Raw genomic sequence first — 6,136 nt, 5'->3', positions numbered from 1 at the left:
TCTATATAGGTATACCTATCTGCATCCTGCCAAGGAATCCAAAAACATCAGCTGTCTCCCGTTTTCCGAAAGTTCGCCGACCAGTTTTGCTTCCAAACTGAAGAAAAAACTACAGTTTAACTTCACCAGGCACATCATCAGAATGAGATGCAGGAAAATATTAACCCAGAATGGTTTCATTTTACCGTCCAGTATGAGAAACATTTTACAAATGATAATCGTGTATGCCCAAAAGGTATTTGTGCGGATCTGCTAATTCGGTTTTTGTGGAATAATTCGACCAAGGGCTATGATGTAGCAGCGGTGGAGAGTAAGTCCAATCTTACGGCTTCATCCCACCCCGGGCAGCAGATGAGCGCTGGCGAATGTTCTCAGCCACCTGGAGGAGGAGGTTCAGCGCGGAAGAAATGTTACCAGATTTCGCCGATCTGGTGCCTGGACTTTTTTGGTAATCTCAGAGATTGGGTGTGCAGAAGGGCGGTTGGAGTTCTGGGAAGGAACGACTGGTAACTTTAAGGTAAATTGTATGGAGTCATTTGTTTTTTATTACAACTATTGACGGACGTTTCATTGCAGGGTATATATGACAAAAACACCCACAACAATGGGGTAACGAACATAAAGCTCGCCGGTGACAAAGTGATAGTCGCACGGTTGAGTGGACGAATCGATTCTCTGAGACTGGAAACGTACACGCAAGGTTGTCAGATCGATTGGGGATTTACGTCTGCATATGGGCGAAGTAAGTACTATGTTTCAAGCAATTTTTTAAGCTCACCTAGGGCGCAGAACAGACAGATTTTACTTGTTATTTTAAAATACTGTATATTCTAAGTCATTTAATTTTCAGTCTGCAATAAGTATGTCATCAAGTGCCCTAATTCTTATTCTTTTTTAGCTCACGTACGCACCGGTTCGGCAGGAAGCATTAGTTTATTTCAGCAATCCGTCCACAACGTTGCCAGCTCAATATAACGCATCCGAGGAGGAGCTTCGATGTATCTTGGAGTTTCACCAGCAGGGTCACCGGTGACATGTTTGGAGGTGGCGGGCGGTACAGTCATGACTGGCAGCCAGGGCCACACTGTTAAAGTGTTCGGACTCGATAGCCACCTATTGCAGTTCACCCTAAACGGCCATTGCGGTCCTATCACATGTATTTTCATAGACCAGTGGCAGGCCGAGATGGGAGCATCTGGTCACCAGGATGGTGTGCTATGTGTGTGGGACTTGAACTAGAACAGCTCCTACAAGACAATGGTTACGAGAGTGTTCAGCAGGCCGTTGGTAAGGGAGTGGATAATTTGTATAGTGTCGATTGTTGATAACAGGGTCATTTAATGGCGCAGCAATTTAATATAGAGGAAGTTACTAAATACATTTTTATAATAAACAAGACTTCTATTTACATTGCTTTCAATCAGATAATTTATGTTAGAACTTGCTTTTCCTTTTTTATTTTCCCATTACCGTCTCCAGCGAACGCGTGGATGCTTTCGGTCGCGGTAGAATCCTTAATTTTTCCTTTTCGCATGCTACCATTCCTTGACCTGTCGTACAGCTGCTTGTGTCCCATCAAATGACTACGTTCAACAAATCTTTTTCCACACAAATCACAGCCATGGGGTCGTTCGCCTGCCTGCGATTATGCTGGGTCAAATGTGCTCTTCGAAGAAACTCCTGCTCACAGAGGTCATATTTGTATGGGCGTTCGTTTGTATGGATTTGCATGTGCCGAGTCACGTGAGAATATTTTATAAACCCGCCACCACAGACTTCACATCTGAATTCTCGATCTTTGCTGTGGATAAGTTTGTGCTGCGTAAGTTCTTTAGATTCAAGAAACTTTCTACCACAGATGTTGCAACTAAATATCTGATCCGCAAGATTCATATCGATGTGAACACGCTGGTGACGTTTCAAACTGCTTCTTTCTACGTTGCCTTTGCCACAGATATCACACTTATACAGACGTTCGCCAGTATCCATGCGCATGTGGCGAGTGAGTTCAGCACTAGTTATGAATTCTTTGCCACAAATATCGCACTTGTGCGATCTCTCACCCGCATGGATAAGTTTGTGTCGCGTGAGACTACTGTTTTCGGTAAACTTCCTACTGCAGATATCGCAAACGTAAGCCTGATCTTTATGGGTAAGCTGGTGCTGATCCAACTGCTCAGAAGTGAAAAATTCTCTGCCACATATCCGACAACGGTGCCATGGTTCGCTGGTGTGTATCCGGTTGTGCCGGTTTAGATTTATACCCTTGGTGTATGCTTTACCGCAAATATCACAGGAGTACGGTCGCGTGCCGGCATGTACGCGCTTGTGAACTGCCAGCTGTCTCTTCTTGGGGAATAATTGGTCACACATTCCGCATTCATAGGTTTTGTTGATGGTTGTTTGCAGTACGGTGGCATGTGTGAAATTGTCACCTGGACTTGCTGATTCTGTTGTCTGTCTATTATTATTTTTTTTATTTCGATATTAATATTTTTTTTATTAATATATTTTAAAATCTCCGAAAAATGGGTTATGATCTCAAAAAATCTAACTTATTTTCGAAGCATTTGAATTCAATGAAGCGGAATAAGCATATCATAACAACTTACCGTTCACCTATCTCCTATCACATGTATTTTCATAGACCAGTGGCAGGCCGAGATGGGCGCATCTAGTTGCCAGGATAGTGTGCTATGTGTGTGGGACACATTTAGGTTCACTAGTCTTATGGGACGACAATACTGGAGATGTAGCTCGGGAAGTCAGGCTTGACTGTTCCAATTCACAACTAAGTCCGAAGATTATGCTACCTGGTTCGGTAATTTGTAACTACGGAAATCAAATGTGAATCGTTCGTTTCCCACTTGTGGTGGCGGAAAAGTGGTTCGGTCCGGGGAATCGTAATGGGCCAGCTAACGAAAACAAATATACAGCAGCAGCCTCTGAACGAAGCCATTGCTAGCAGGAGTCTTTGATTTGGATAGTTGCTGATGACCATTCTCACAATAGTATAAAAGTTCTAAGTTCTAACCTCAAAAACAGACAACAATAAAATGTATTTCTTTCAAAGTTGATAATATCCATTACATGATCAAATGCGCTGATGGGTTAGGCTTTGGATTCGGCTATATTCCATCGTCATTGGAGCTAGATCATAGAATCATATTAATTTGACAGACTGCAAGTGTTATTAGTAGCACAAACAGCTAGCAGCCCAGCTAGTATTGTTCTTTCTGCTTGCAACCAACCTGGTTATACTGATGTCAATGCTAAATTCACTGTTACAGCTGTATGGTCGCTATACTGTCCCATTTGTTATGGGATTTGCTATTAACATGGGACAGTTATGCTTAGAGTACCAGATTCTGAAAGCGACCAATTTTGGCCAATCACTGGAGACAAAATCACGCGTAAAAATTAATAATAAATTAAATTATTGCTGGGAAATTTTTGTTGTACATGAATAAAACATACCTATTTTCTCGTTACCTACGGCTAAATAACCATTAGAAAGGTTATGAGTTTATGTTGTCGCATTTTATAATCATTTATACTATTTTCAAACGATCGATTTTTAAGATACGACTCGCATTTTAACCACCCCGTCACCGCGACATCAAAATAAATCATACTCCTAATGAAATAATATTTATTAAAACATTTACTAAATAAAAACATAGACCTGATAGTTCGTTTGCAAAAAAAACACCGAAGCACAGTGAGTTGGTGTTAAAGCTCTATCTTTGATCCTAGTGCTGCAGGATTTTACCAACATTTATACTATTTTTATTCAAGAAAACTATCACGTGAACATTATGTATATGGACTTCTAAATTTGGTAATTGTTACGAATCACACTCGGCCTGGCCTTGGGTACAAGATAATAACTGCTTGATCTCCCACGAGCATGGTCCCGCCGGAGTGTTTGCCTCGCCCGATACCGGGGCTAGGCGAGGCTGCCTCTTGTGAATCGGAACCGCTGAACATTCCGATGAGGGTATGTCCAACGGTATTACCGACGGAGCCGATCGCTACACTACCAGCAGTAGCTGCGATTTGAGCAATTAATCCAAGTGCCTGGTTGGGAGCTACCATTGGTGCAGCGACAGCCGAGTGTGACGCAGGCTGGACCATCGGCTAACTCGATTCCGGCGAGGTGGAGCGGCTGCAATTGGTGCGGACCTATGAAGCGATGTGTATAATTTCAAGGACATCAATGCAATTACCAGTGATCATCAAAATGTTTCGTGGCTAACGTTGTAATTCAGCAAAAAAAAACAAAACTAGTTGAATTGATCGCAACAAATAAAATCGCTTTCTTCAACGAATCGTGGACAAGAAAAATCCAAATGCCAAATTTAACGGAACATTGCCTAATGACGTCAAATAAAAATGAAAGCCTAGCGAGCTTGTTAATACAAGATATTCGCACTTAAAAGTGAACCAAATCAAATTTCTCATACTGTGGTCGAATAAAAAAAAACTCCAAGTCTATGTAAACAAGCTCTGCGAACTGTCAAAAAAGTGAGGTTAAACATTTTCATCCAATGTTCTACAGCGAGAGGTTCATTTTAGTTTGTTTACATTGCTAATGAATTTTGTACTGAGATTCACCACTTCATTTACCGCGTTGCCAAGAACTTAAGTGAAAATATTCAAAACAGTGCTGCCCAAACGCACATTTTAAGTCCCACCATTCTTGCTGAGGTGAAAAAAATATTCAACATTCTTGCATATTTCAAATTTTAAAACATCATTAAAACATCATGATAGCTCCTAAAAATCTCACTTTTACGGAAATGTTCTTATAATTGTGCAATCTTTCGATTAAAAATAAGAAAAAACAGCTATTAGGTCTGACGAGAAAGATCTATTCGCTCGAAAACCTTCGCCATACAGCTCGTTAGAGTTATTGGACGGAATGAAGCTGGACCCGCGTCATTCGAGTTTGGCTTTGGAATTGGTACGATGATTCCAGTTCGCCAACAGGATGGGAACACGCCACTACGCCATACTCTATTGAATAGTTCCAACATGGCAGTTTTCACCGACAATGGCAGTCGCTGAAGCATTGGATAACCGATCCAGTCCGGGCCTGAAGAGCCACTTCGTCCTCTATCGAGTGCCCACAGCAGCTCGTTCAGAGTGAAGTCTGTGTTGTAAGTATCGTCGGTATCTGGCGAGAAATTCACGCGGTTTCGTTCGGCCTTTCCTTCTCTCTTTGGAATAATGGCGAGTAGCTGGAGGTGGTGGATCGTTCGCTGTAATGTTGTGCCAGTTCTTCAGCTACTTCTTCAGCCTTATCCGTGTTGCCGCTGGATCGCTTGATGACAGTTGGTCGCTTCCCTCTCAACCTGTTCACTGTCTGCCACATCTCCGTCGCAGTGGAACTCGGAGATATCTTCGTAACGAATTCCTCCCACGATCGCTGTTTGGCATCATGGATCGACTTTCTTGCAGCTGCACGCTCCTCTTGGAAGTGTTTTAGTGCATCAGCTTTCCGTGGGTCTTCTGCTTGAATACGCCTTAGTGCTCTCAGTGTTTTTCTTCTCGTTTTGATGGCCGCTTTAACCTCCGGACACCACCACGGAACCGCTTTTGGACCGACTCTGCCGGTTGTGCGGGGTATCACAGTGTTTGCTGCTTTAACCAAACGGTCAACGAAACAGTCAATTGATATTTCGGAACCCGGTCGAATAGCGCTGGCAGTTAGACGTTCGTAAGTTGTCCAATCCGCTTGGTCGTAGATCCATTTCTGTCTTTTCGTTGGAGTATGTGACAGTCCGGGAGTGGAAACGAGAATTGGAAAATGGTCACTATTATGGGTGTCCGGGAAAGTTCGCCAAATAAATTTCGAGGCTACAGTTTCAGAACAGAGAGAGGTCAATAGCTGAAGTGACACCGGTAGCTGGATCAATCCGGGTATGCGATCCGTCGTTGAGAATGACTAGTCTTTCCGACAATGTTTTCTCGGCGATAAAGTAGCCTAGTGCAGCAGATTTATTGGAACCCCAGCAGATATGGTGCGCGTTGAAGTCGCCCAGTACAAGTACCGGACGTGGGAGCTGCTCAAAGAATTCTCCCAGCTGCTCTTGACATTGTTGAGTACTGGGAGGGACGTAGATTGACACCA

The 6,136-nt window shown here is 43.0% G+C and overlaps 1 long non-coding RNA gene across 1 annotated transcript; it reads left to right on the top strand.

The window, feature by feature from the left end:
• Positions 1-328: 328 nt before the first annotated feature.
• LOC131678964 (uncharacterized) lies at positions 329-1,061 on the top strand. The gene is made up of 3 exons (XR_009303773.1): positions 329-517; positions 577-742; positions 899-1,061. It is a non-coding gene; the product is annotated as an uncharacterized LOC131678964 (long non-coding RNA).
• Positions 1,062-6,136: the final 5,075 nt, after the last annotated feature.

The sequence above is a fragment of the Topomyia yanbarensis genome, chromosome 2, assembly GCF_030247195.1.
Source record: "Topomyia yanbarensis strain Yona2022 chromosome 2, ASM3024719v1, whole genome shotgun sequence".
In the NCBI taxonomy this organism is placed as follows: Eukaryota; Metazoa; Arthropoda; class Insecta; order Diptera; family Culicidae; genus Topomyia; species Topomyia yanbarensis.
The sequence above is the reverse complement of the archived record's forward strand: the minus strand, read 5'-3'. Positions and strand labels throughout refer to the sequence as shown.